This window comes from Balaenoptera borealis (genome assembly GCF_965194805.1).
Source record: "Balaenoptera borealis genome assembly, chromosome: 3".
Taxonomy (NCBI): domain Eukaryota; kingdom Metazoa; phylum Chordata; class Mammalia; order Artiodactyla; family Balaenopteridae; genus Balaenoptera; species Balaenoptera borealis.
Window position 1 is genome coordinate 143,469,817 of NC_138866.1, and position 26,228 is coordinate 143,496,044.

The window sequence follows — 26,228 nt, forward strand, 5'->3', positions numbered from 1 at the left end:
CAATGTGATACACCACATTAACAAACTGAATAAAAACCATGTGATCATCTCAATAGATGCAGAAAAAGCTTCTGACAAAATTCAACACCCATTTATGATAAAAAGTCTCCAGAAAGTGGGCATAGAGGGAACTTACCTCAACATAATAAAGGCCATATATGGCAAACCCACAGCTAACATCATTCTCAATGGTGAAAAGCTGAAAGCATTCCCTCTAAGATCAGGAACTAGACAAGGATGTCCACTCTCGCCACTTTTATTCAATGTAGTTTTGGAAGTCCTAACCACAGCAATTAGAGAAGAAAAAGAAAAGGAATCCAAATTGGAAAAGAAGAAGTAAAACTGTCACTGTTTGCAGATGACATGATACTACACATAGAAAATCCTAAAGATGCTACCAGAAAACTACTAGAGCTCATCAAGGAATTCGGTAAAGTTGCAGGATAGAAAATTAATACAGGGTTTCCCTGGTGGCGCAGTGGTTGAGAATCCACCTGCCAATGCAGGGAACATGAGTTCGATCCCTGGTCCGGGAAAATCCCACATGCCGCGGAGCAACTAAGCCCGTGGGCCACAACTACTGAGCCTGCACTCTAGAGCCTGCGAGCCACAACTACTGAGCCCTTGTGCCACAATTACTGAGGCCCACGCGCCTAGAGCCCACGCTCCACAACAAGAGAAGCCATCGCAATGAGAAGCACGTGCACTGCAACGAAGAGTAGCCCCCACTCACCGCAACTAGAAAAAGCCCACGCGCAGCAACAAAGACCCAATAATAAATAAATTAAATAAATTATTAAAAAAAAGAAAGAAAATTAATACACAGAAATCTGTTGCATTTCTATATGCTAACGACAAAAGATCCAGAAAGAGATATTAAGGAAACAATCCCATTTACCAACACATCAAGAAGAATAAAACACCTAGGAATAAACCTACCTAAGGAGACAAGAGACCTGCCTGTACTCTGAAAACAATAAGACACTAATGAAAGAAATCGAAGATGACACAAACACATGGAGAGATACACCATGTTCTTGCATTGGAAGAATCAATACTGTCAAAATGACTATACTACCCAAGGCAATCTATAGATTCAATGCAATCCCTATCAAATTACCAATGGCATTTTTCACAGAACTAGAACAAAAAATTTTTTAATTTGTATGGAGACACAAAAGACCCCCAATAGCCAAAGCAATCCTGAGAAAGAAAAATGGAGCTGGAGGAATCAGGCTCCCTCACTTCAGACTATGCTACAAAGCTACAGTTATCAAAACAGTATGGTACTGGCACAAAAACAGAAATATAGCTCAATGCAACGGGATACAAAGCCCAGAAATAAACCCATGCACCTATGGTCAACTAATCTATGACCAAGGAGGCAAGAATATACAATGGAGAGAAGACAGCCTCTTCAATAAGTGATGCTGGGAACACCGGACAGCTATATGTAAAAGAATGAAATTAGAACATTCTCTAATACCATTCACAAAAATAAACTCAAAGTGGATCAAAGACCTAAATGTAAGGCTGAACACTATAAAACTCTTAGAGGAAAACATAGGCAGAACACTCTTTGACATAAATCGCAGCAATACCTTTTTGGATCCACCTCCTAATGAAAATAAAAACAAAAATAAACAAATGGGATCTAATTAAACTTAAAAGCTTCTGCACAGCACAGGAAACCATAAACAAAATGAAAAGACAACCCACAGAATGGGAGAAAATACTTGCAAATGATGCAACCGACAGGGATTAATCTCCAAAATATACAAACAGCATATGCTGCTCTGTATCCAAAAAACAAACAACCCAATAAAAAAGATAGGTAGAAGATCTAAATAGACGTTTCTCCAAAGAAGACATATGGATGGCCAAAAAGCACATGGAAAGATGCCCAACATTGCTAATTATTAGAGAACTGCAAATCAAAACTGCAATGATGTATTATTACCTCACACCAGTCAGGATGGCCATCCTCAAAAAGTCTACAAACAATAAATGCTGGAGAGGGTGTGGAGAAAAGGGAACCCTCCTACACTGTTAGTGGGAATGTAAATTGATACAGCCACTATGGAGAACAGTATGGAGGTTCCTTAAAAAACTAAAAATAGAACTACCAAATGATCCTGCAATCCCACTACTGGGCATATATAAGGAGAAAACCATAATTCGAAAAGATACATGCACCCCAACGTTCACTGCAGCACTATTTACAACAGCGAAGACACAGAAGCAAACTAAATGTCCATCGACAGAGGAATAGATAAAGAAGATGTGGTACATAGCTACAATGGGATATTACTCAGCCATAAAAAAGAAGGAAATAATGCCATTTGCAGCAACATGGATGGACCTAGTGATTATTACTAAGTGAAGTAAGTCAGACAAAGACAAATATATGATATCACTTATATGTGGAATCTAAAAGAAATGATACAAATGAACTTATTTACAAAACAGAAACAGACTTACAGATATCGAAAACAAACTCATGGTTATCAAAGGGGAAACGTGGGGGGGTAATGGTAAATTAGGAGCTCGGGATTAACATATACACACCACTATACATAAGACAGATAACCAACAAGGACCTACTGTACAGCACAGGGAAGTCTACTCAATATTCAACCTATATGAGAAAAGAATCTGAAAAAGAATGAATATATGTGTACATCTAATTGAATCACTTTGCTGTACAGCTGAAACTAACACAACATTGTAAATCAACTATACTCCAATGTAATATATATATAGTTTTAAAATTGCAAAAAGGGATTTCCCTGGTGACGCAGTGGTTAAGAATCTGCCTGCCAATGCAGGGGACACAGGTTCAAGCCCTGATCCGGGAAGATCCCACATGCCACGGAGCAACTAAGCCCATGCGCCACAAGTACTGAAGCCCACGCTCCTAGAGCCCGTGTTCCACAAGAGAAGCCACCGCAATGAGAAGCCCGTGCACTGCAACGAAGACCCAACGCAGCCAAAAATAAATAAATAATTTATTAAAAAATAAATAAATAAAATAAAATTGCAAAAAAAAAGCACCAAATAGCAAGGTGCCCAGCTCACCTTTCATCCTCCTTGGAAAGTTAGCCAAATACATAAGTAAACAAACTAGCCAAGAGGCAAGACCTTCAGAAGAAAACTTGCCAGGCTCTCTGAAGATTCGAGTGACTAAGAGCTAAAGATGTTCACTCTCAGAGAAAAAGGCACCAGAGGCAATCACAGCTGCATTTCGGGGGTCACTCTCTGGGAGGCCCAGCTCTTCCTGCAGCGCTAACGCCCTCCCCGCCTTCCACCCCCAGCCAGGAGTTAGCAATTTTCTAAATGAGGGTGTCAACTCCATCACTCTTCGCTGGTGGCCAGAGGGAGCCAGAAAATCCCAGGGCCCAGCTGAGGGGTTGCAGGTAATGTGGTTCTGACTCGCTCATCCACCAGAAGCTTCCCGAACAATTCCCATGTGCCAGGCAGGGAGACAGTGATGCACAGAGACAGAGTTCCTGCCCCCATGGGGCTGCACTCTGGTTGGCGGTATGGAAGGGGGCAGACAGACCAGCGATAAGGAACCAAACCAGTGAAGAGGACACTTTCACTTCCTGGGAGTTCTATGAAGAAAATAAAATGGCAACGGGCCACAGAGGGACAAGACGACGGTGGGCTCATTTAGGCCCCTGTGAAGAGGGGACACGTGGGATGAAACTTAAGTGATGAGCGGAGCCCGGATGTGATGGCGGGGAAAGGAGGGTTCAGGCGGAGAAGCAGCAGGTGCAAAGGCTGGGTGGAAACCATCGGCCCTTCAGGGAAGAGAAAGGCCAGGGACAGGCAGGGGCGCTATCACACAGGGCCAGTGGCACGTGAACCCTGGGGCCAGTCGTGTAAGTGAAGAATTCTTCGCCTTGGACATTCCAGCTGCAGCAGGTGGACCCCAGCCCGCAGAGGGGAGGGGCAGCAAGTATTTTGAAGCTGTATCTCCCAGGGGGTTCTGCCCCAGCTGCACTGACATGCCTGTGACAAAGCAGCCCCAAGGAAACTCACAGCTCCTCAACGCCAGTGCACAGAAACAGGGCCCCTGAAGAGAGCCCAGCCCTTACCGGTGACCCTGCCAAAGTTAATTCACCTCTCTGGGCCTATTTTTCTCAATCATAAAGTGATGACGAAGACAGCTGCTACTTTATAGGTTTGTTTGAGACTTAAATGAGGCCGTCGATGACAAGCATTTGGGACGGCCTGGCCCTCTCCTGCTTACTCAGTCAGCTGTTTTATTATTGTTGCTGTCGTCATTACCACCGTCACTGAATAAAGAACACAGCAGACATTACCCCAACCTCCACTTTGAATAAGGGGATTTTCACTGTCTACTCTATTCATTTTTAAGTTGTTTGATTTTTTTTTTTAAATGAGTATGTAATATTTTTTTAGTCAGGAAAAACACTAAAGGTTTTCTTCAAGCCTGCTGGATCTGGGTTACTCCAGAACTGTGATAATGAAGGATTCCAACACTATCAGATATCAGGGTTATGCAGGGCGGTGTGCTGCAACAAGGTTCGCAGGAGCGGGGTTCCGAGAGGACGCCCCACGATACTGCGGCTCAAATCCCCACCCTGCCCAAGTCTGGGGGACACACACCCCTCAGGGAGCCCACGGGGTGCAGGGGCAGCCATCCGTCCAATTTTCAAGTGGAAAACAAACTAAGCACCGCATGAAGCAGACAAATCTAATTGTTAAGTGAAAGTAAAATCAGTATGACCACTGTAACTGAATCAGAGCCACAGATCATTCTAGATACAAGTGAATTATCAGACAATGGGTCCTTTCCCTAGATGTTTCTACCTTCCAATGGCCCTTTCTTTTAAAAAGAAACCAAAAAACAACTTTATATAGATATATATTTATTCAAAAGTCGTATTACCTGAATTTTTATTGAAAATGCAACAGGTTAAAACTGTTTATATTTTTTGCTGTGTATTTATTTATTTTGATCTTGTTTTTCAGCTTTTGATTTTGAAAGACTTCAAATCCGCAGTAAAGTGACGGGAACTGTGTAACGCACGCCTCCTGCTCTCCCGTGGTTAGCCTGCTGGATGCTACTACGCCCTACCCCAGCCCCCAGCCTCACCCCATCCTTGCCTCACTGCAAGCCCCGGCCCTCCTGCAGGCGAATGGGCTGGCCATGGGGGTGGTGGTTCTAGAATGGAGTGAGGTTCAGGGAAGGGGTGAGGGTGTCTGCTTCATACCCTGCTTGGTTATAAACGGGGTTCTCTTCAAGGCAGTACCAGAATGTCCCACGAAGGGTGGAGCCCGCCCCTGAGCTCGCCCCCCTCTGGACAGAACCCCAAGCCTTCCACACCCTCTGACAAGGCACACTGGCTCCCACCTGCTGTCCTGAGGGCGTGAGCAACGCTGCAACTGTACCCTCTCGAAAGGGTCACACACGCTCACATCCACAGTCCCAGGTGGGCACTGAATCCTACACATGGCCCAACTTCCTGCACCCAAAGCCGGGAAGGGGAACGTGGTCCCAGCAGACCCAGAGGGGCAGGCAAATGCCTCGGTGCCTTCTCCACGTGCTCCAGCCTTTTTCCTTAATGCACATGAATGTTAGGCACACTTGAGGAAGGGCAGCCACTTTAGCTCCTGTGATTGATAGCCAGGTCTCAGGCTGACGGCAGCCTCTGGTCAACGGGGAGCCAGAGCTGTTATTCCGAGTTGATAGATGCTATGGGGATGGACGCCAGCTCTGCCGGGGTGGGCGGGCCACTTCTGGAGGAAGGGTCTGGGTGGTGCACTGCCCTGGCCTTTCCCAGGCAACAGGCTCTGCCTTCCCAGAAAAGGCAGAGGACAGGGGTAAGGGCTCAAGGCCTGTGAAACTCTGCTGTAGGAAGAAGCAACACCTGTTGCAAAGAATCAACAGGGAATTCTGGTCGGGAAGCGAGCCACATGGAACACATGACTACCATGTATCCACACTGTGCTGGGCATCTTACATGGAAGATTTCATCCTCACAACCAAGCCTGACAAGGTTATGACTCTGTTTTAATCAAGATGGGCTAGGTTGGGCTTCCCTGGTGGCGCAGTGGTTGAGAATCTGCCTGCCAATGCAGGGGACACGGGTTCGAGCCCTGGTCTGGGAAGATCCCACATGCCGCGGAGCAGCTAAGCCCGTGAGCCACAATTACTGAGCCTGCACGCCTGGAGCCTGTGCCTCCGCAACAAGAGAGGCCGCGACAGTGAGAGGCCCGCGCACCGCGATGAAGAGTGGCCCCCGCTTGCCGCAACTAGAGAAAGCCCTCGCACAGAAACGAAGACCCAACACAGCCAATAAATAAATAAATAAATAAATAAATAAATAAATCCAAAGTTTAAAAAAAAAGAAAAAGATTGTATTGAATGTATTAATCAATGAAGAAACAAGGTAGATATTTAAAAAAAAAAAAAAAAAAAAAGATGGGCTAGGTTGTGCTGCAGCAACAAACACCCCCGAATCTCGGTGGCTTTGGGGACAAAGACACTTCGTGCTTACGCTACATGCGCTGTGGGTTAGCTGGTGGTTGGGGCGGGAGGGGAGGAGAGAGTACTCTTCTCATCACTGTCACTCCCAGGGACCCAGATGACAGAGTAGTCGCCATGTCACCAGTCACCATGCTAATGGGAAAACAGAGAACGCTCTGGAAAGTGGCACTGCCAATTCGGTGCTTGGCCTTAGAAAGACGCACATCACTTCTGTCCCCATCTCATTAGCTGAAGCGAGTCACGTGGCTTCGTTCACCGGGACAGCACCAGAGGTGCGATCCTGCCATGTGCCCTCTTAGTTTTGTAATTTACAGATCAGAAAACAGCAGCTCAGAGATGAATGGTAATGACAACAGTGCTACTACCAGTAAGTCATAGTGACTGAGCACTTACTATGTACTAGGCACTGGTCTGAAGGCTGGGACACCGGGCAGCGAGATGTGGGAATGACTCCCTGTAATGACAGCCCAGCCACACGCCCAGCCCAGCAGACGCAGCCACAGATGGTTGGCGCCCCCTGTTCTGCCCAGGACCCCCTCTTCTGAGCGCGAGCTCCACGAACCAAGTGAGATAGGCCAGCAGGCACACCCAGGAGCTCAGTCATTTTTACTGAGAAGACAACACAAAAGCGAAGGCAAGACACAAAAGACGACAATCCCCAGGAATCACAGCCCCGACACAGACGTTCTCGTGGGGGGTGAGGGGGTCAGGAGGTGGTGGGCAGGAACACTGTCCTAAGGAGGCAGAAACTGGTTCTGGGAAGACAGAAAAAAATCTTACTTGTTTTAGGTACAAAGCACAGACATACGTACAGAACACAGACAGACTTATAGCGTATCTGGTATTAAAATTTATGGTGGGGGAGGGGGGTTGAGTGCAATTAGGAATAAAAGGTCCAAAAAGGTTTGTGGGGGGGAAGTGATAAGGTTGAGACACACTGAAAACACAATGACTATTTTCACTTGGCTCATTATCTTCAGCTTTTATCCCAAAACAACCATTTTACATTGTTGCAATTATAGAATACAATTTCACATTGTTTTTACCATTCACAGAGTTTGCGCGCTCCTATCCTTCATTCACCACTGAACACAGATTGATCAGGGGTCTCCTGCGTGCAGACACTGGGATGAACCGGTTGGTTTATCCCAGTGTCTCTGGGGTTGTCAGCTGTAATTTTTAATGTCTGTGAAGTATATAACCACCATGACTTACTAATTCATCCATCCATAGTTTTGCATTTGTATCCAACGAACAAATAACATCTTTGCTGTGGTGTATTATGAATCATTGTATTCTCTTGAGATAAAAATCTTTGGAGAAGAATTACAGATGTTTGACGTCATACTGTCATAGAAGCTCTGGTTACCATGCTTAATGAAACCACCCCTGCAACAAAGAGGCTTCTTTCAGCTAAGTGAGGAGTGGCTCAGACTCCTCCAAAGTCGGCAGGGCAGGGCCGAGAGAACCTGCCACCTGGCTTCCACTGCCGCATCCTGCTGCCCCTCAGCTCAGTGGGGCCGCCTGGACTGTCTCTGGCCCCCGAGGCTGGGGGTCTGCAAGCCCAGTTATTGCTGCAGACGGGAGCGGGGCCAATGAAATGGACATCCCTGGTCTAACCACAGAGGGGACAAAGAACTTGGTGCTCAGGTTCGCCCATCTGTTGAAATCGCTTGTTTCCTTTCACGTATCCAGAGCGAGACAGAGAGAAACAAGCAGGGGCAGAGAACAGCCCCCGTACAAAGCAAACATCACCTCCTGGTCCCGAGTTCCTCCCTCTTCAGCAGGACTGGCCGGGCCCTTGGCAAACAGAGGGAGGCTGGGGGCCTGGAGGGAGGCTGTCTCTCTTCCTGTCTGGTCCCCTGAAAGAGTCGCAGAGGCCCACAGATGGAGTCATTAAAAGCACTGTGGCCTAGATATCACTTTCAGTGAGCCACCTGGAGTGACAGCCTGGGAGGAAAATGCACATGCAGAACAGGACAGAAGGAAAAAAAAAAAAAAAAAAGTCAAGCACCGGCTACTTGTTCGTGGATTTCTTTCTCCCTGTGCTCTAAAAGCTTCGTTCTACTCCAGGCTGCCAGGGCTACTGTCGAACCAGAATGGGAATGTGCCTCAATTGCTAAAGCCCAAGACACAGCTCCGTTTCTCCCCTCCCATGGAGAGGGAGGAGGGCAGGGGGGTGTAGCTGGAGAGCACTTTGGTAAGATCTTTCAAAATGACAAAAGCCCTCTGCCCCAGCCTCTCCATGCCCAGGAATCCTGCCCTCCATCACACTTGCAAGTTCCCTCTTGGCTGCAAGCAAAAGGCTGGAAACAGGCTCAGTGTTCACAGGCAAGAGGCCCAGTTAAAGAAATGGTGGTTCATTCATACAATGGAGTACTACAGAACTATATATATATAAAAATAAGCAACTGGCTTTCTCTGCTAAAATGAGAAGTGCTATGAATAGGATGCCATCTCTTACAGCTGTTAAAAACCGACTACCTAGTCATACACATAGACACGTAATACACACACACACACACCTGCTGAGGTTGCAGACTGTCTCTGGTAGGCTGGGTGAGAAACGGGTTGATAGCTACCACTGGGGAGAAGGGCGGGGAGGCTGTCCCCACCGCACACACCCCTGAACCTGCTGGACACTGTGCCAGATGCAGGGTCACTTTTTTTTTTTTTTTTTGGGTCGTGCCACGCAGCATGTGGGATCTTAGTTCCCCGGCCAGGGGTCGAACCTGTGCCCCGTGCAGTGCTGAGTCCTAACCACTGGACCGCCAGGGAAGTCCCGGGGTCACTTTTTTCGAACCTGGCTGTGAGCGATGTTTTGCCCCAGGCCCTGTACATGCCTTCTTTCATTTCATCCTTACGGCACCTCTTTGAGGCGTCACGGTCCCTATTGTACAGGTGGGCAAACTGAGGCTCAGAGAAGGTAAGAAACGCGCACACGTCCTCAGTATTCAAAGCTGTTTTGCTCCAAAGTCCCTGCTCGAAAGGCACAACATGGGCTGTTTAGAAAGAAGAACTGCCTTCCTGGCTGCAAACGCCGTGTGTGCCTGAACAGGAGATGCTGTTTTTAATGAAAAACACTTGATTTCCCAAGTGCCTCGCTGCCACTTAGCAAACCTGAGTCTGCCTTCCTGGGCCTCAGGAAAGGAGGAAGGGTGTGGAAGTGTGCCTCCCCGCCTGCCAGGCCCCGTGCCACCCTGAAGAACTCGCACTACATCCAACAGCACGTAACTTGAGGACGCAGACCAGGCCTGCATTACAAGCTCTCTCTCGGGCGCCTGCCTTCCTCCCTGCCTGGGGAACAGGGACGTTGGTCTGGCACCTCCCTGCTTGCTGGCACTGCCACCTCTATACTGCAAGGCTTGTGCTGGGTATTTAGATACTCAGTGCCTCGGTTTCCACATTTGTAAAATGGACGTGAAAATAATCACACCAACCTCGCAGGATTGCCAAGGGACTAAAAGGGGAAAACAGATGAACAGAGCTGGGTTCAGGGCCCACACCCAGGCCCCAGCTTGCAAGGGCTTTGCCTAGCACACCTGTTCTCAAATGGTTTGGTCTCAGGATCTTTTTACAATTTGAAAACGATTGAGGACCCTAAGGGGCTTCTGTTACATGGTTTAACCTATTGATATTTATCACAGACAAAATTAAAACTGAGACAAAATTGAAATGTATACTAGTTACCTGAAGAACAGTAATAAACTCATTATATGTTAGCATAAGTAACAGTTGTTTTTCATAAATCTAGTTTCCAAAAAAAAATTTATTTTATTGAGAATAGTGGCCAGACTCTCTAACTGCTTCTGCATTCAATTTGTTGTAAAATGTCGTGTTTTTTTTTTAAATTGAAGTATAGCTGATTTACAATATTGTGTTAGTTTCAGGTGTACAGCAAAGTGATTGTTATATATATATTTTTAGATTACTTTCCATCATAGGTTATTACAAGATCCTGAATATAGTTCCCAGTGCTATACAGTAAATCCTTATTGCTTACCTATTTTATATATAGTAGTGTGTAAGTGTTAATCCCATACTCCTAAACATTGTAAAATGTTTTCATTGAAGACTAGAAGAAAATCCAGCCTCATACAGACAGGGAGTTGGAAAAGGGAACAGATTTTAAGAGCCTTTTCAGATCATTTTGGATATTCCTCTTTGACAAAACACTAAGACTTGTCAAGCACTAGTTCCTTAAAGGTTAGCTGCAGCGTGGGACCTGAGCCTGTGTGGTGCACTTGTGTACTCCATGACCTTCCCGTCTCCTGGTTTGTCTTGCACTCTGGCTCACTTACCCATGCATGATTTAGTAACTTCATGCAATGGTCATCTGGAAGACATTGGGTCACGGGGTTATGCACTTGGAGGGAATGGGTGAAAAAGGCAAATAATATCTGGGTGTTACTATGAATACAGTTTTGACCCCGTGGACCCCGAAAAAATCCCAGGGACCCTCCGGGACCACACGGTGAGAACAGTGGGTTAGCAAAACTTCCTCATTTTCCACACATTAACCATGTTTTTTTAAAAGGACTCGAAAAAGAAACTGCCATGGAAAGTGAAGGGCAGTGAGAGTGGAATCACCTGCCCGGAGGGTCTCGGCCCCTCCCCAGCCTGAATGGACGTGTGGGCACAGGAGCTGGCGTCCCCTGATCCCCGCTGGCCGGCCTCCCCTCGAAGAACCCAGCCTGCTCTGCCCCTCCCTCCATCACCAGATGCTTTCTTCTCACCACAGGACCCCTCATTTTCCCCCAAATAACAGACCTCGGTGGTTTGCAGAGGGCAGCGCCTGAGACGGCAAACTACAGGGGCCATGCACAGGCTGCTGCCCTTGGGCTTGGCAGTTGATGATTCTTGGTCTCTTGAAATTACATATGTAACGTGTATTTATAGCCAAATACATGGGTGCCCAGAAACTGCAACTCATTCGTACATACATTTTTAGCGTATCATTCGGCCACCAAGTTCCATTAAATCCTCCTTCCCGGGTCCCTTGTGTGGCTAGTCCTGCGTCGGAAACAAGGTGAGGACTTCACAGCTGTGGAATGGGCTATGAACAGGCCCTGTCCCCAGTCTCTCCCACTCCAGGCAATCCGGTCTTCACTTTTGACCACCATTCTCTCCTGCTCAAAAGCTTCAAGGAGGCTTGGACATCCAAGCCTTGTGCAATCTGGTCCCCAGCCCCTCTCCCCCACCACTCGCTGAGGCACATGCTGGACTTTCTAGCTCTCCCATCCCCACTCCCTCTCTCCATAAGCCCTCTCTTTTCACGCTCACACTCTCCCCTGGACTTGACATCTGTCTGGCGTGTACAGGGCCTCGTACATAGTAGATACTGAAAAAATTAACCTGACAAGGAATTTCTGAGCACCTACCATGTGCTGGGCCCTGTGCTATGCACCAGGAACATGGCAGAGAGTAAAGAGAACATTTCTGTCTTGTCTCCTGCAATTAACATTCTAATACCCGTTGGCCCTTTGCTGCGGTGCTGTGAGGGTTCTTCTCTAGTCCAGCATTATTTATTCCTTCAGGGCACTGGGTACTCTGCCTTTATTTTTATTTTCAACTCATCGAGGACACTATTCTGTGTCATCTTTGCTGCCTGGAATACATTAGATCAATAATATTGCTGAATGGGAAGTAGATTAACCACAAATACCCACTGGAATAAGAATCAAAAAGATCCACGTGAGAGGCCCTCAGCGTCTGCTGTGTTAACCTGCAATATGATTGGTATGTTTCATATTTAAGTATTTTAAATGCTGGATGGGAAAGAGCAACCCTCATCCCTGTCCTACATAGTGTTCTGCAAATCACAGTAATCAAACTGGAGATGCTGGCCTCGAGCACCCTGAGGGGGTGGTTAGGCGCTAAGGTCCTGGTCTCAAATCCCAGCACTGCTGTTTCTTACCTGTATGACTGGTCCAAGGTACTTATATTCTCTGAGCCTCAGTTTTTCTCATCTGGAAAACGGGGCGGGTGGAATAAGTGTCAATGTGCTATCCTGAGAATTAAATGAGAAGGTCCATGTAAAGAGCCCAGCACGGTGGGACACACAAAATTCACTCTATTCATGAGACCTGCTGTTATCAATACTGTTGCTGTTGTAGCCCCTGTTGGCACAAGCCCTGGGCAGGAAAATTCAAGAATGGAATCCTGATCTCCATCCCTGGTTTTACTCCTGTGACCATGTTACCTACATAGCAAAGGGATTTGCAGATATAATTAATGATGTTACTAACTAATCAGGTGGCCTTAAGATAGGGAGATGCTCTGAGTGGGCCTGACTTAATCACATGAGCTCTTTAAAGTAGAGTTTTCTTCAGCTGATTGCAGAAGTTGATGTCAGAGATCTGAAGCGGGAAAGGATCTGACGCTCCACTGCTGCTTAGAGATGGGGTGGGGTAGGGGGTATCTGGCATGGAATGCAGCAGCCTGTAGGAGCCAAGATCAGCACCTAGCTGACAGCCAGGGAGGAGAGAGGGACCTCAGTCCTACAACCACCAAGAACTTGATTCTCCCAACAACCTGAATGAGTCTGGAAGCAGATTCTCCCCCAGACCCTCAGGATAAGAGCCCAGTCCAGCCGGTACTTGACCTTGGACTTGTGACAGCCTAAGCAGAGAACCCAGCTGAGCCAGCCCAGGTTTCTGACCTACAGAACTGTGAGCTAATAAATAGGTATTGTTTAAGCCACTAAGTTAGTGGTGATCCGTTAGGCCACAACAGAAGCTAACATAAGCCCTGCTTGGCCTCTGGCCATAATGCATATAAATTAAAAACATACCAGGTGCTTGTCCAAAGGGTTCGGGGATGGCACTTTCTGCATCCTTAATGCTGCATGGGTGACGCTCTAGGGCAGGGTCTGTCTGATCCATCTCTACCTCTAGCACTTAGCAGTGTGGCTATCACACTGTAGGTTCTCAATAATTTCATTTAACAAAATTTCAACTTCCTGAGCAGTCTGGAACAGAATGGCTTACAGCTCCCCAGATTGGCTTCATAATCGCGTGACCAGCCAATCATAACGTGTTCAGGTGCACTAACCTGGACAAATCCCGGCAAAGGCCTCTCTTCTGCCTAGAGGAAAACTATACAGACACTGCAAGCGGTTCAGAGGAAGCCACCCAGCACCCAGGGTAGGGATGTGTCCACGTGCAAATGAGTCTCGCTTTACACACCCACCGACACCGCTGTCGTCCCTGCCTTGGCCTGTGGCAGCCTCCCAGGGATCAGCTGGCCAGCCAAACCCTGACATTTTGCTTGTAATTGTACCTTCCTGTAAAAAGTCCTAGTCGGAGTGGTAAAAATAGCTTTTTTACTTTTTTACTTCCTACAACATGGACAGACCAGTCGATCCTGGTGCCTGAAACAAAACCTGGCGACTCGACCTCACTCTGACTCCACAAACCCCTGCAGGCTGGGCTGGGGGTGGCAGTGGGGTGGGACCCAGAAAGGGCAGCCCACTCTGCCCCTGCCCTCACCGACTGCCCTCGAGCCAGCTCCTGAGTGAGAGGCTGCCCTCACTCCCTTCATGAAAAACGCAACCCTCAGAACCATGGGACGCCTAACGAATGCAAAGATGTGCCTGCAGCCAAGGTCTCAGCCTTCTCTCCTCCTGCCCACTGGCTGCAGAGGTACAAAGGCAGGATGCCTCCCAACCAAAGCCCTTTGACCACCTGCTTGTTCGTCCGCTGCTATCACCACCCCCCCCAACCCGTGTCTGTCCACCTTCCTGTCTGTGGCCTAGTCCCCCCCAGCTCCCCACAGCTGTCCCAACCAGGTCGGGCTGGTGGGGATAACAGAAGCCTCCACCAGGGCTTAGGTCCCAGGCGGCAGCAGGGCAATCACAGCCAAGCCTGGACGCTGCTCCCCAAGGTGTCGGCCCGCTGTGTTAGAGCCCACTTGGGGAAGGACAGGAGAGCCTAGCTATATATCCCCAGGCACCTGAATTCCAGCACTGACGAATTCCTCCAGGGGCCCAGCCAGCTCCCTGGCTCCTGCATCATGGGGCCTGAGGCCGCCCAGGGACCACAAGGGCCTGGTTTTCCTTGGCCCTGATCCCACCCTTCCTTTATCAATCCCCACAGCTTCCCCTCCTTCTGTCTCCAAATCAAGTACAAGGGCCCTTTTGTCAATCTTTTGCTTATTTTAAAGCCTCCTGTTACAGGAAAACAGACAAGGACCCCCAAAGTAACAAACATGGAAATACACAAAGTTCTAGGAGCCCCAGCCTTTGGACTCTACCAACAGATAAATGGGGGATCAAGTCTGTGGTGACCAATGCCCCTTTCTGAGCCTGTCCCTAGATCAGCTAGAGGACCAGCAAGAGAACCTTCTCTGCCCTCCTGGCTCATTTCTTTGATTCGGCTGGGTGAGGCCCTCCCCATCTCAGGGATGCAAGGCAGACTTACCACCTAAAGCCAGCCCAGCCCCTCCCCTGGACACACTGGCTGTTTAGAAACACTCACATCCATTCAAATGTTCCAGGCTCCAGATATCTGCCTTTCACTAGTAAAACCCATGATGTCTGCAGAGCTTTTCAGCATAAAATGAACTTTCAGGAATGTTTTCCCATGCCCAAAACGCAGCAGCCTGGCAGGGGGCAGGGCGGGGATTAAAAGGACCTCATTTCACAGATGAGTACACAGGGCAAAGGCTTCACTGAGTCCCCAGTCGCGGTCAGACCAGCGAGAGGCAGCGCTCACTAAACCTTGATCCTCTGGAAAAAACAACGATGGATTACAATAAAAAGAGAAAGCCTGAATAAACCGGATCACATTTTTTTTTTTAAGGAATAATGAGATCCTTTTCCCCCGTCACATTAGCTAAAAGCGAAAATGTGGATAATATCAAGTGTGGTGAGGACGTGGGGAAGTGGGCTCCCAGACACCATCAATGGGAGAGAAAACTGGCTTATTAGTCTTCGCAAACGGCACTTGGTTTTGACAATGAAAATTTAAAGACCAGAAAGACGTATGATCAAGGATGTACATGACTTCATGGATTGTATAGGGGGGAAGAAAAATCAGACACAACCGAAACGTCTCCTGTTAGGAGACTGTGAGCTGAAAGATGGTGGTCTGGCCACACTGTGGAATATTACACTGCTGTGAAAAGAGAAAGAGATCCACCACACAGTAAGTGACAGACACTGTGGAGTACTGAGTGTGATCCAAATTATATAAGCACAAAATCTGTATATGAAAAGGAGGACGAGAACAGTATGCCCCAAACTGCTGACAGATACCAAGGATGGGGCCACTTTCATACCATGCTCCATTTCTTCTTACATTGTTTGTTTATAAAGGGAACCTACTGATGTATGATTGAAATGAAAGACAATAAAACAACTTAAAAGGAACATGTTTTCCTTAGGCTCCCTATGCATCAGAAGATTCCAGAATGGAATGGCTGCAGCCTATCTCTGGGTCTCGTCTCAACCCCCTCCCCAGCCCACGATGTTCCCAGCCTGTGCACTTGCTGGGCACCCCCTTCCTCAGATCTTCCCACGGCTGCCTCTTGCCATCTTGCAGCTCAAATGTCACCAGCCCAGAGCCCCCTCGTCTAAGCAGATGCCCCACCTTGATCCTTTTCCTCACACCTCCCCGTCCGCCTTCTGCAGCCCAACTGCAGCTCTATTTATTTTATCCATCTGTGATCTGCCTCCCCCAGTTGAATGGGGGCCTCAGGATGGTGGGGACCTTGCCTTGTTCTCTGCTGCATCGCAGAGCCTGGCAGAAAACAGACAGCAAAAAACATTCGTTGGCCACATTAGGAATCGAGATACAAACGACAGTCCATTTCCTCACGTGTCCAATGGCTTTGGCCACGCCACTCACAGCCTAGCGCTGACCCATAACCACCTGACTACTTGTCTGTCTCCCAGGCCAGAGGCCGAGCTTGCAAGTACAGACCCTCTTTGAACCTGACTTCCCTTCCCACTTTCTTGTCCAGGGTGAGCCATTCAGAAGGTGCTGAATAAATGTCTGTTGCCTGAATGGAGCTGTACATCTCACTCCCTCGGATTTCCAAAGCCGCAAACAATACAGGTGCTCACGGGTTAAGGGACTTGTTGCCCAAGGTCTCGCAAGCCCAGCTGGGATACAGCAGAACTTGAACTCTGGATGCAGGATGCAATCGCCATGGCTTTCTAGAAAAAGAGCTCCTCCGTCTCTTGGCCCTCACTCCTGCCCAGACAGATCTGACCTGGCCAACTGCAAATCGGGCAGGCAGCTCGTCCTGGGGTTTGAATGAGCCAAGCCTTTCTTATCTTAATTAGGAAATTAATTCCTTTCAGCCTAGATTGATCTGTGGTCAGCCTCTCCCTGGGGGCCCAACAGGAGCAGGCAGAAAATAAGCAAGTCTGAGTTTGAGTTTCCATCCTATCCCGAATCCTACTCTGAGGGGCGGGCGGCTGACAGTCCAAGGTGACTTCCTGGCAGACAGAGGTGGGTGGGGAGCGACAAAGGGGTCCTCCCTTTGGCAGTCGCTGACACAGTTCTCCCACGGCCCTGCTCAGCCCCCGCCTACCGCCTCCTCGCAGGAGGAGCCATCAGACTGGTCTTGCAGGCGCCTCCTTGGCAAAGTGCTGCGTGCAGAAGGCATCCTCCTCTGTCCCCATGGGCTCCCTCAAGATCCCTCTTGCCCCCTAGGAGGTCTTTGACCACCTCTCCTTTCAGAGGTGGCCCTAGGCTCTATGCCCAGGGGACACTCCGCAGGCTAGGTCTCACCCCATCTGTTCCGGGCTGGGTGGGGGGTGTCAACTTAAGTGCTCCCACACCTGCTGCCCTTCACACCTGGGCCCCAAACTCCAAGGCAGTGGACAGAGGCAGGGGACCAAGGAAGGAGAGAGCCCTGTCCCTCTGGAGTTACTGGGAAAGTCTGACTCAGTTTCCACTCACCAAGAAAGGAAAGGAAATGGGGTGCCTGCCTACTACAACACTTTCATTCTACAGGTGGAAAAATGAGGGCCCAGAGAAGGAAGGCGAGCTGCCCAAAGGCCCACAGCACCCATCAGAGGCGGAGCTGGAGCTAGGACGCCAGATTCCTGCCTTCTAATTCAGCCCCTCTGCACTCTACCGGCTACCTCTCCCTCTTCCTGCCCAAGAGAACTATGCAAGTAACTCAAGCTTTATAAAACTACTTAATACCAGAGGACACAAGACCTTTTGAGATTTTACAGCAAGACATTTAATAGTAGCATTGTACCGAAGAACATCCACCCATTTTACAGAAGAGCAAATCGAGGCCCATAGAGGTAAGGGGACCTACAGGAAGTTGCACAGCCAGGTAGGGGCAGAGCAGGACTCCCAGACCCCCACTTAAGTGCTCCTTCTGCTGACACAGTCCAGGTGTGAGGGTTCCATCTGCGGGATAGCTGGTGAAGAGGTGGAGCTGGCCTTGGGCCTCAGTCACGCTGAAACAGGGTGGGGCCCAGAGAGCCTCATCTAAACTCTGTCCCAGAGGTGCAGGAGACCATCGTTGGGGGAAAGAATGGCTTGGGAGATTTTTATGTATTTGCAGAAAATACAGTGAAATTTCCCAACTAAGCTAGATTTCTGAGACCACGGAGCTGGCACTTTTAAAAACAGGTTAGTGAGCCACACATGCCTACCATTTTTCATCCAAAAGGTCACTGACAGGGCTGGGAAGGAAAGGTTTAGCAGTAAGAAAGAACAGCGTCTACTGGCACTAGAGGGAGGGGGCAGGGTGGGTGCAGGTGGCTGGGACCCCAGGAGAGGGCTGACCACAGACACATAAGCAACATCTGAACCCGAGTCCAGTTCAAAGAGCCCATGCTCTTCCCCCCAACCCCCAACCTGGTGCTGAAGAGACTTAATAACAGGAAACCCTCCCATCCCTGAGCCCTCTCTCTGCCCTCCATCCCACAATCCCCCTTCCATGCTCCTAACAGCTAAGGGACCTGGAGTAAGTCTGGCAAGGTGAGTGCCTGAAGGTGACAGGTATCAGCTTTAGCTACATATTAGATTGGGGTGGGAGCAGTGCTGCTCAGGGGCCAGGTGGTCTAGGAAAGGGAGTGGAACCTACAGGGGAGGCTGGGCTGACTTCCATCACCTGGGGACAGACCCAGATTCCTAAGGGAAAAGGCCAGCTGGGATGCTGTGAGTAAAAGCCGTGGATGCATACACTCTCCCCACCCCCGCCCCTAGCTGTCCCAACTAAGTGTTTTCTGGCTGGGAAAACGCTTCAACAGCCCTGGTTGCCTAAGGCAATTCAATTATGAAATTTACCACATTAGATGAAAAGGAGCATCTCAATCAGCCAATTCATTGTGTCTGGCCACTCTGTTTTCTTGTGCCAGCTCTGCTAGCCCCCTCCTTTTTCAGGCCACACCCACACTGAGGGCTGGTACCGTGGGACTAACGGCTCAGGCGATGGGCTGGTCTTTGGGGCTGGTGGGGTGGGTTCTCCCATGATCCCCTGAGCAGGTCGGCTGTATCCAGAAGCCACCCATCTTCCTGGGGGACTCCTGGGCCAGACCACCATAGTCCCAGGTGAACCTTTCCATCACCTCCCACCTGCATGCTCTCTGCCCTCAACCTGCACCTGCCTGGAGGCTGGCAATGAAGTGGCCTCTGGGAGAACTGTGAGTGGGTGGGGGGAGGTGGTAGCCCATGACATGCCTTTCTCATCTTTACTTAATCAAGGCATCCTCTCTCTAGGAAGCCTTCACCACCCGCGCACCTCCTGTGTCCCCTCAGCTCCCCTTGCTGCCTTTGTCACTGGGGTACTGTGCACACCTCGGTGTGTCAGGGCCTCTAACCCACATACATGCCAGCACACCTGGTCCAGGAGCTCCCCGAAGGCAGGGTCCCAATCAAGCCCCTTCAAACCATGAATCAATTAATCGATTCACGAATGAATGAACAAACCACCACTCCCTTTGACCGCCGCCCCCCCCCCCCCATCGTGCATCACGGTAATAGATGGGAAGAACCACTCCTGCTTTCGCTGCAGACCAGGAAGTCCAAGGCCCGGGTAATAGTCCTCTTTCTTCCTGCTCTCCTCTCCCACACTGAGCGCCCGCAGGTTTAAGATGCTATTAAGGGGCATCAGGCTGCAGAAGCCGCTTCTGAGGTGGAGCGTGCCACTCGCCCGCGGCTCCTCTCTCTGCCCCGCATACATAAATCCGGCTGCAGCCTGAGCCCCGGGAAGAAGGTCTCTACCATTTCTCTCTACCTTCCTTTGAGTAACCTGCATGGAGTCAGTTCCTGACAAAGGGAATGGCTCAAGACGGAGATAGCTGCCGGGCACGGAAGACTGATTCCGTCATCCTCCAAAGGCACGGCTTGGGGACTCAAGGACCCGGTGTTAGAAGGACACCAAACCTGCCCCCGGTGGGGTGGACCTTGGGTTCTACTCCTCCCCAGTCCCCAAATGCAAGCCTTCACCAACACCCCCTTAGCAATCCTAACAGCACACCTTGCCTCAAAGAGCATCGGTCCCACCTGTGAAGGGGTAGACTGAGGCCCAGGGTCCCAAAGGGCCTGACCCAAGTCAGAGTCACCAGAGTCTGGCCTGTGATCAGACTGTGGGGTTCCTGCCTCCTCTCCCCCTGGCAACTTCCCTCCCCCAGTCACGCCGCCAGAACCAGATCGAAACCAAAAGGCCCAGACACCTGGCCTTCTCTGCCCTGACTCACCAGGGAGGGCCAAAGCTCAGGGAGCCTTCCCCCTACCCAAAAGCAACCCAGCAGGACCAAGAGTGGCTGCGTTAAACCTGCGAGGGACCTGGGTCGGGCCCCACCCCTGGGTCGGGCCCCGCCCCCCACCCCACCCACCCCCTTTGTTAAGATCTCTATAAAGATTCCTCTGCTCAAAGATAGTGGAAATGAACTTTGGGTTCTTTGAAGCACCAGCACAAAACTGTATGGTGCCCCTGGGGGCAGAGTCCCAACCAGAAAGCTTCTCAAGCAACCACGAGGGGGAAAAGGAGTGGGGGGCGTGCCCAAGTGCTGTGGGGTCCCGGAGCCAGGGCAAGATGGGGTGAACAGGACAGCCGGGGCCAGAGAAAGCTTGATCTGGACCTGCTAGGGTGGAGGCCACCCTGGGGGGCAGGTGGGCGGGGCTTAGGACGGGTGACCATTCCTCTGCTGCTCCACAGCTCTCTAAACAGAAACGAGGGGCCCTGTCAGGTGGGACGTAAACGGCCGGGGCACAGGAGACTCCGGGCCGGGCTCGCGTGGACGACCTTTCCCTTGATTAAACCCCTCTGCCCTCGCTCTGCTCGAGGCAGGCAGCCATCTGGCCCTCGGCGTCAAGTGCGCGGGGACTTCGCCCGGCCCGCGGCGCAAAGCCGGGCTGCTCACATCCTCAAAGACAGACAGCCTCCTCTTTCCAGGATCGATAGTAATTTTTTAAAAAGAGAGTCTGCGAACTCAATGAATCAAGCACTCCCAGGGGAAAGAGTTGCAGCTCCCGCGCGCTACATCCATTTGCAAAACAATTCATTCTCTCGCTCAGAGCTTTCAGCAAATACCCTCGCCGGGTCCCCAGGCACTCACGAGGAGGGAGGAGCGGGGTTGGGGAGGGGACGGCTCTCTACAGACCTCCACTCCCCACCATTGTCCCCGACTCCAGCCCCCCGAGACCCCGAGGTGGCCGAGGCGGTTCCAGGGACTCGAGCCCCGCTGTGCTGCTCGCGGGGCACGCGGTCCCGCGAGTCTCACTCTGCCGGGGGCTCCCACGGCGGGGCGCGCAGGACCCGGCGCTCCCGGTCCCGGCCCGGGGTGGGGGGTGGTGACAAGTGCCAAAGCCGGCGGCCGGGCGCGCGGCTAGACCGGCCCGAGGACGGCGCCCCCAGCCCAGCCCGGGTACTCACCGCTCGGGGCGTCGCCACCCGCCGTGCTCAGAGGCCCCTAGCCGCCCGCGCGAGGCTCCGCAGCCCTCGCCACCGCCGCTCCCCTCCCCCGGCTCGCAAAAGCCGCTGAGCGCGCTGCTACTGCGGTACAGCAGGGGCGCCGCCAACAAACTAGTTTCTCGGGCCTTCCCGCCCCGCCTCCCGGCCCGAAGCCAATCAGAGGCGGCGCGTCTGTGACGGATGGGCAGCCGAACCCGTAGTTAAGCCCGCAAGAGGAGAAAGGGGTGGGCGCTGGGCTTCCCCGGCACCGCGAGGGGGGGCAGGGAGAGGAAAAGGACTTCGACCAGATTCTTAAAGGGGCAGGCCCCTGCCCGCCCCCGCGGCCGAAGTTTGCGAACAAAACCCGACTGTGTTCCAGAGCTTTCCGAAGGAGGGAGCTCTGTAGATTGCAAATGCGTCTTCTGTACCTGGTCTGCGGAGACACACCTTTAGTTGTGAAAGCGTTAAGGAAACCGTTTCTTTTTATTCTGAGCTCGTTTCAGTGTTCGGGATTTTCTTCAGCCACTGAACCCCATCTGTGCTTGGAATATGTATTTTTCAGGGTACTTCAGCTCTCCTACCAGTGTCATTTCTCACTAAGTTCCTTTGTAACCCGACCTTCAAATATTCATTCATTCATTCATTCATCCATTCATTAATTCACTCCACAAACATTTGCTGGATGCCTGAGCGATGGGCTAGGCTCAGAGTGGGGAAAATTATCTATAATTTCTAGTTCTTGCTTTCTGGATTTGCATCTCATTCCACCACTTCAGGTTGCTGTGTATCCAACTTCATCAGTAACGTGGCAGGTAAAAAGTCCTCATTGGATTATCTGAGGGATTAAAGGAGACAAACTCCTATGACAAAGTAAGTGTGCAACAAATGTCCTTTCTTTCCTCCCTGCCGCTGAAAATGGATAATTCAGGTAGGATACAAAAAGGATGCAAAAAGCCCTGGTAAAGTACAGAAAATGATAAGCGTTGTAAGAGCCAAGCATGGGGCGGGGAGAATTCCCAGGAAGCACAGTTCACACTGATGGGAGGTGCAAGGAAGTTTATTGGGGAGGTGATGCTATTGCACAAAAGATTTGGATGAGGTGTAGGATTTCGACTGGTGGAAACTGGGAAGGAGAGCCCAGGGGTAGGAAGCTGTTTAGATTGGACAGAAGAGATTCCAGGCTTAAAAGGCTGTAAGATGACAGGGAAGACACTAGGCATTTGGGGGAGAAACAGCATGGTGTAGAGGAAAGGGTTTGAATCCCATCTCTACCCTCAAGAGCTGTTTAGGACTGGAGGCAGAGTGCTCAGGCTCTCTGGGTGTTGGATTCTTCCTGGCGAAAGGAAGATTCTGGAACCTATTTTGCAGGGTTATTGTAAAGATTAGATAAGAGCACGCATGTAATGGGCCTGGTGCCTAATAAGTGCTCAATATAGATTTGTGTCTCCATTTGGCCTAGATCTGGAGATGGGTAAGACACGAAGGTTCTGTTAGTCAAGAGCAGTCTTGGCCAGAGGTAAGAAGCTAGCCACGTGTGCTGCTAAGGTGCCTTCCAAGGGGAAAAGGAGGCATCAAAATAATTGGTCCATTAAAGAAATGACACAGATCCCATTTGTAATTTTAGCCTCCTGCCAATTTTCTAGAGCTTGAGTATTTATATAATTGTGAGTTGGATGAAGCTCCACATACCAAATTGATTCTTAGCAAGTTCATAACCATTGCTTATTATTCCATTGAGACTCTCTGTGAAATTATAAGTGCCAACCATCTAAAATCTGGTCCACATTATCATGTTTTCCCCTCCTCAACTCCAGGCTTAAATTAGGTACTGGAATAAATTAAAATTAAATGTAGGCAATGGAACAAAATCAGACCAAGAACACTTGTTGAGTCATTGAATTTAGATATGATTTGAAGGGAATGGAGAGGATGGAGCTTGCGTTGCCATCTGTCTCAGTTCTCGCTGTAGACCCTGGAGCACAACCACCATCATAGCCCCTACCAGCCAATGCTGTAATGACCCATGTACCTGTTAGTCCTCCCCACCACACAGGGAGTCCTGGGAGGGCACAAACCATGCCAAGCTGTGTAGGCAACTCGGTTCCTCACATAAGTTGTGCACACAGTTTTGCAAAACTATGAATAAATCTCATCTCAGTTAGAATCAGATTTTGCAACATTATGACAGAGAACCTAAAATAACTGTGAATTTTAAAAAGACAGACGTTTGTTTCTTGCTCATGAAAAATAAATCTAAAGTTAAGTAATCTATGACTAGTTGGCATCTCCACAGTTTTAAAGAGCATGGGCTCCTGTACTTTCATTCTGCCATCCTTAATGCTTGGTTTCCTTTTGCTGATGCCTCATGATTCAAGATGGCTGCTGGAGCTCCAGCTATAACATCTATCTTTCATACAGCAGGAAGGAATAAGAGTAGAAGAGCAGATGTGTGCCTCCCACCTGTGTTAGCTCCATTGAAGCAAGCTGCAAAAGTCCCATATGATACTTCCATTTGTATCTTATGTAGACGTTTATATGAGTACATTGCCTCTCCAAACAGAGTCAGGTTTCTTTTATCAAGAAAGAGGGAAGAAATTCCTGGTGTCAACGAACAGTCTTGGCCCACACCTTTTTTTCCCCTCCTGGCATTGCCATCTGTCCAGTATTTCAGTAGTTCAGAATCTAAGGTCTTAGAAGTTCTGAGATGATGTACAGAATTCAATACATATTTGTTAATAGATGATTGAATTCTTGGTTCTTCTACCTCTCTGGATGTTCCTTTCCAGTCGCCTCTGTTGATTTCTCCTCACTTCCCAGATTTCCAAATATTGGAGTGCCTGGGAAGTGAGTACAGATAAAAAAAACCTCTTCCCTCTGTACACTCAGATCTAGGTGATTTCATCCAGGCCCATGCCTTATGTTCAGATAAACATAAGACAGCTCCCATATCTGTGCTCCCACCGAACTTCTCCAGGAACTTCAGGCCCGCAGGTGCATCTGCTTACTCGACACCTTGGCTTGGATGTCTAGGGGCACCTCCTCACCTTAGCGTGCTTCCATTGAGCTCCCGATGCACTACTTTGCAAAAGACATCCTGCTCCTTCAGTGGGCTTCCCTATCTCAGGAAAGGACAAGTCAATCTTTTGCTCAAATAAAAAATCTTGGCACCATTCTGTTTTACCCTACCTCCAATCCGTGTCCAGTCTGAGCACTTCATACCACTTTATCTGCCACCACCAAGCTGGTCCAAATCACCATCATCTCTCCTCCCCTGGGCCATCTCAGCAGCCTCCTGAAGCATTTCCCATCTCTGCTGCCTAGAGTCCAGTCTCAAAAGCAGCCAGAGGGGGCTTTTTATAATATAATCTGACTGTGTCCATTGTCCCTGCAAAATCCTCCAGTGGCTCCCATCTCACTCAGAACGAAGGCCAAATTCTTCACATTGGCCAACAGGCTTGACCCCATCTGGCCTGGACCACCCCTCACACTTCATCTTCCACCACCCTGCCCCTCACTCACTCTGCTCCAGGCCCACTGACCCCCTTTTTTTCTTTATAAATTTATTTATTTTATTTATTTACTTTTGGCTGTGTTGGGTCTTTGTTGCTGCATGCGGGCTTCCCTGGTGGCACAGTGGTTAAGAATCTGCCTGCCAATGCAGGAGACACAGGTTCGAGCCCTGGCCCAGGAAGATCCCACGTACCACAGAGCAACTAAGCTCGTGCGCCACAACTACTGAGCCTGCGCACCTAGAGCCCGTGCTCTGCAACAAGAGAAGCCCCCTTCAAACAAGCCAAGCCCACGCCCACTGCGGGGGCCTTTGCTGACTCTAGCCAGGAAGCTCTTCCCCGGATGTCCACGTGGTTCTCACCTGGCTTCCTCAAGTTTCTGCTCAGATGGTACCTTCGCTAAGGCCTCGCTGACCACCTGCTTCAAAGTAACCATATTCCCCACGCTGGCAACTCCTAGCCCTCTCTATCTCCAAAGCACTTACTTCCACCTGAAGTTATGTATATATTATATACAGAGTGAGAGAGAGCTTGACAGAGAAGCAGCCTTGACATCTGGGAGCTGGCCCTGCACGCACAGCTAGGCTTTGCTGTCCTCCCATTGAATGGAAACAATTTAGTAGAACGTCACCATCAGACAAGGTCCCTCTGTGACCACGATGTGGCAAGACAAAAACAAGATCACTCCGTTATCACGTCTGAACGCAGCAGAACATGAGCATTGTCCAAGCCACAAAATACCCAAATCTGTGTCTCCTGGGTAATAGGAGTGACTGCTGTTTCTTTATTAATTACAGCTTTGACCTCCATCCGGTCTCCCTCCTTTTAGATGAGATTTACTAAGATACCCTACCATAGACTCATCACTGCTTTCTGGCAGCACCCAATCCAGGTCAAAGCCCCACTTTCTTAGGCCCTCTCCCACACCACCCAGCCAAAGCCCAAATCCTGTTCTAGGTTCTTCCTAACACCCTTGTGCTGAGGTGCCCTCGGTTCCCCTATGGTGTGTGGGCTCCCTTGTTGCAACAAGTAATAAACCCAACTTGTTCATCTATAGGTATTCCTGATTGACAGTACAAATACACAAATATTGGCAGTACACACACACACACACACACTTTATTTGGTGTGGGAGGATCTGATTGGCTGCCTGCTCTCCCAGTCTGTAAGTTCCACGAGAACAAGGCTTTGTATTCACTGCTCCATTTCCAGACCTAGAACAGTGCCTGGCTCATAGGAGGCTCTCCATACATATGTATTCAATGAATTCAGAATGAATTGCAGGTAGTTTTAGGGGCAGTATTAGCCACCATTAAGTCAGTAGTTTCTGA

At 49.6% G+C, this 26,228-nt stretch overlaps 1 protein-coding gene across 16 annotated transcripts in view; it reads right to left on the bottom strand.

Annotated features, from left to right (window-relative positions):
* KLHL25 (kelch like family member 25) overlaps window positions 1-26,009 on the bottom strand; it is a 52,975-nt gene extending 26,966 nt beyond the window's left edge. For all 16 annotated transcript variants that reach the window (XR_014243576.1, XR_014243577.1, XR_014243578.1 and 13 more), the window contains exon 1: window positions 21,371-26,009. The gene's annotated coding sequence lies outside the window, so the exon portion shown is untranslated. The remainder of the gene's footprint in view (window positions 1-21,370) is intronic.
* Between the last annotated feature and the right edge of the window lie 219 nt (window positions 26,010-26,228).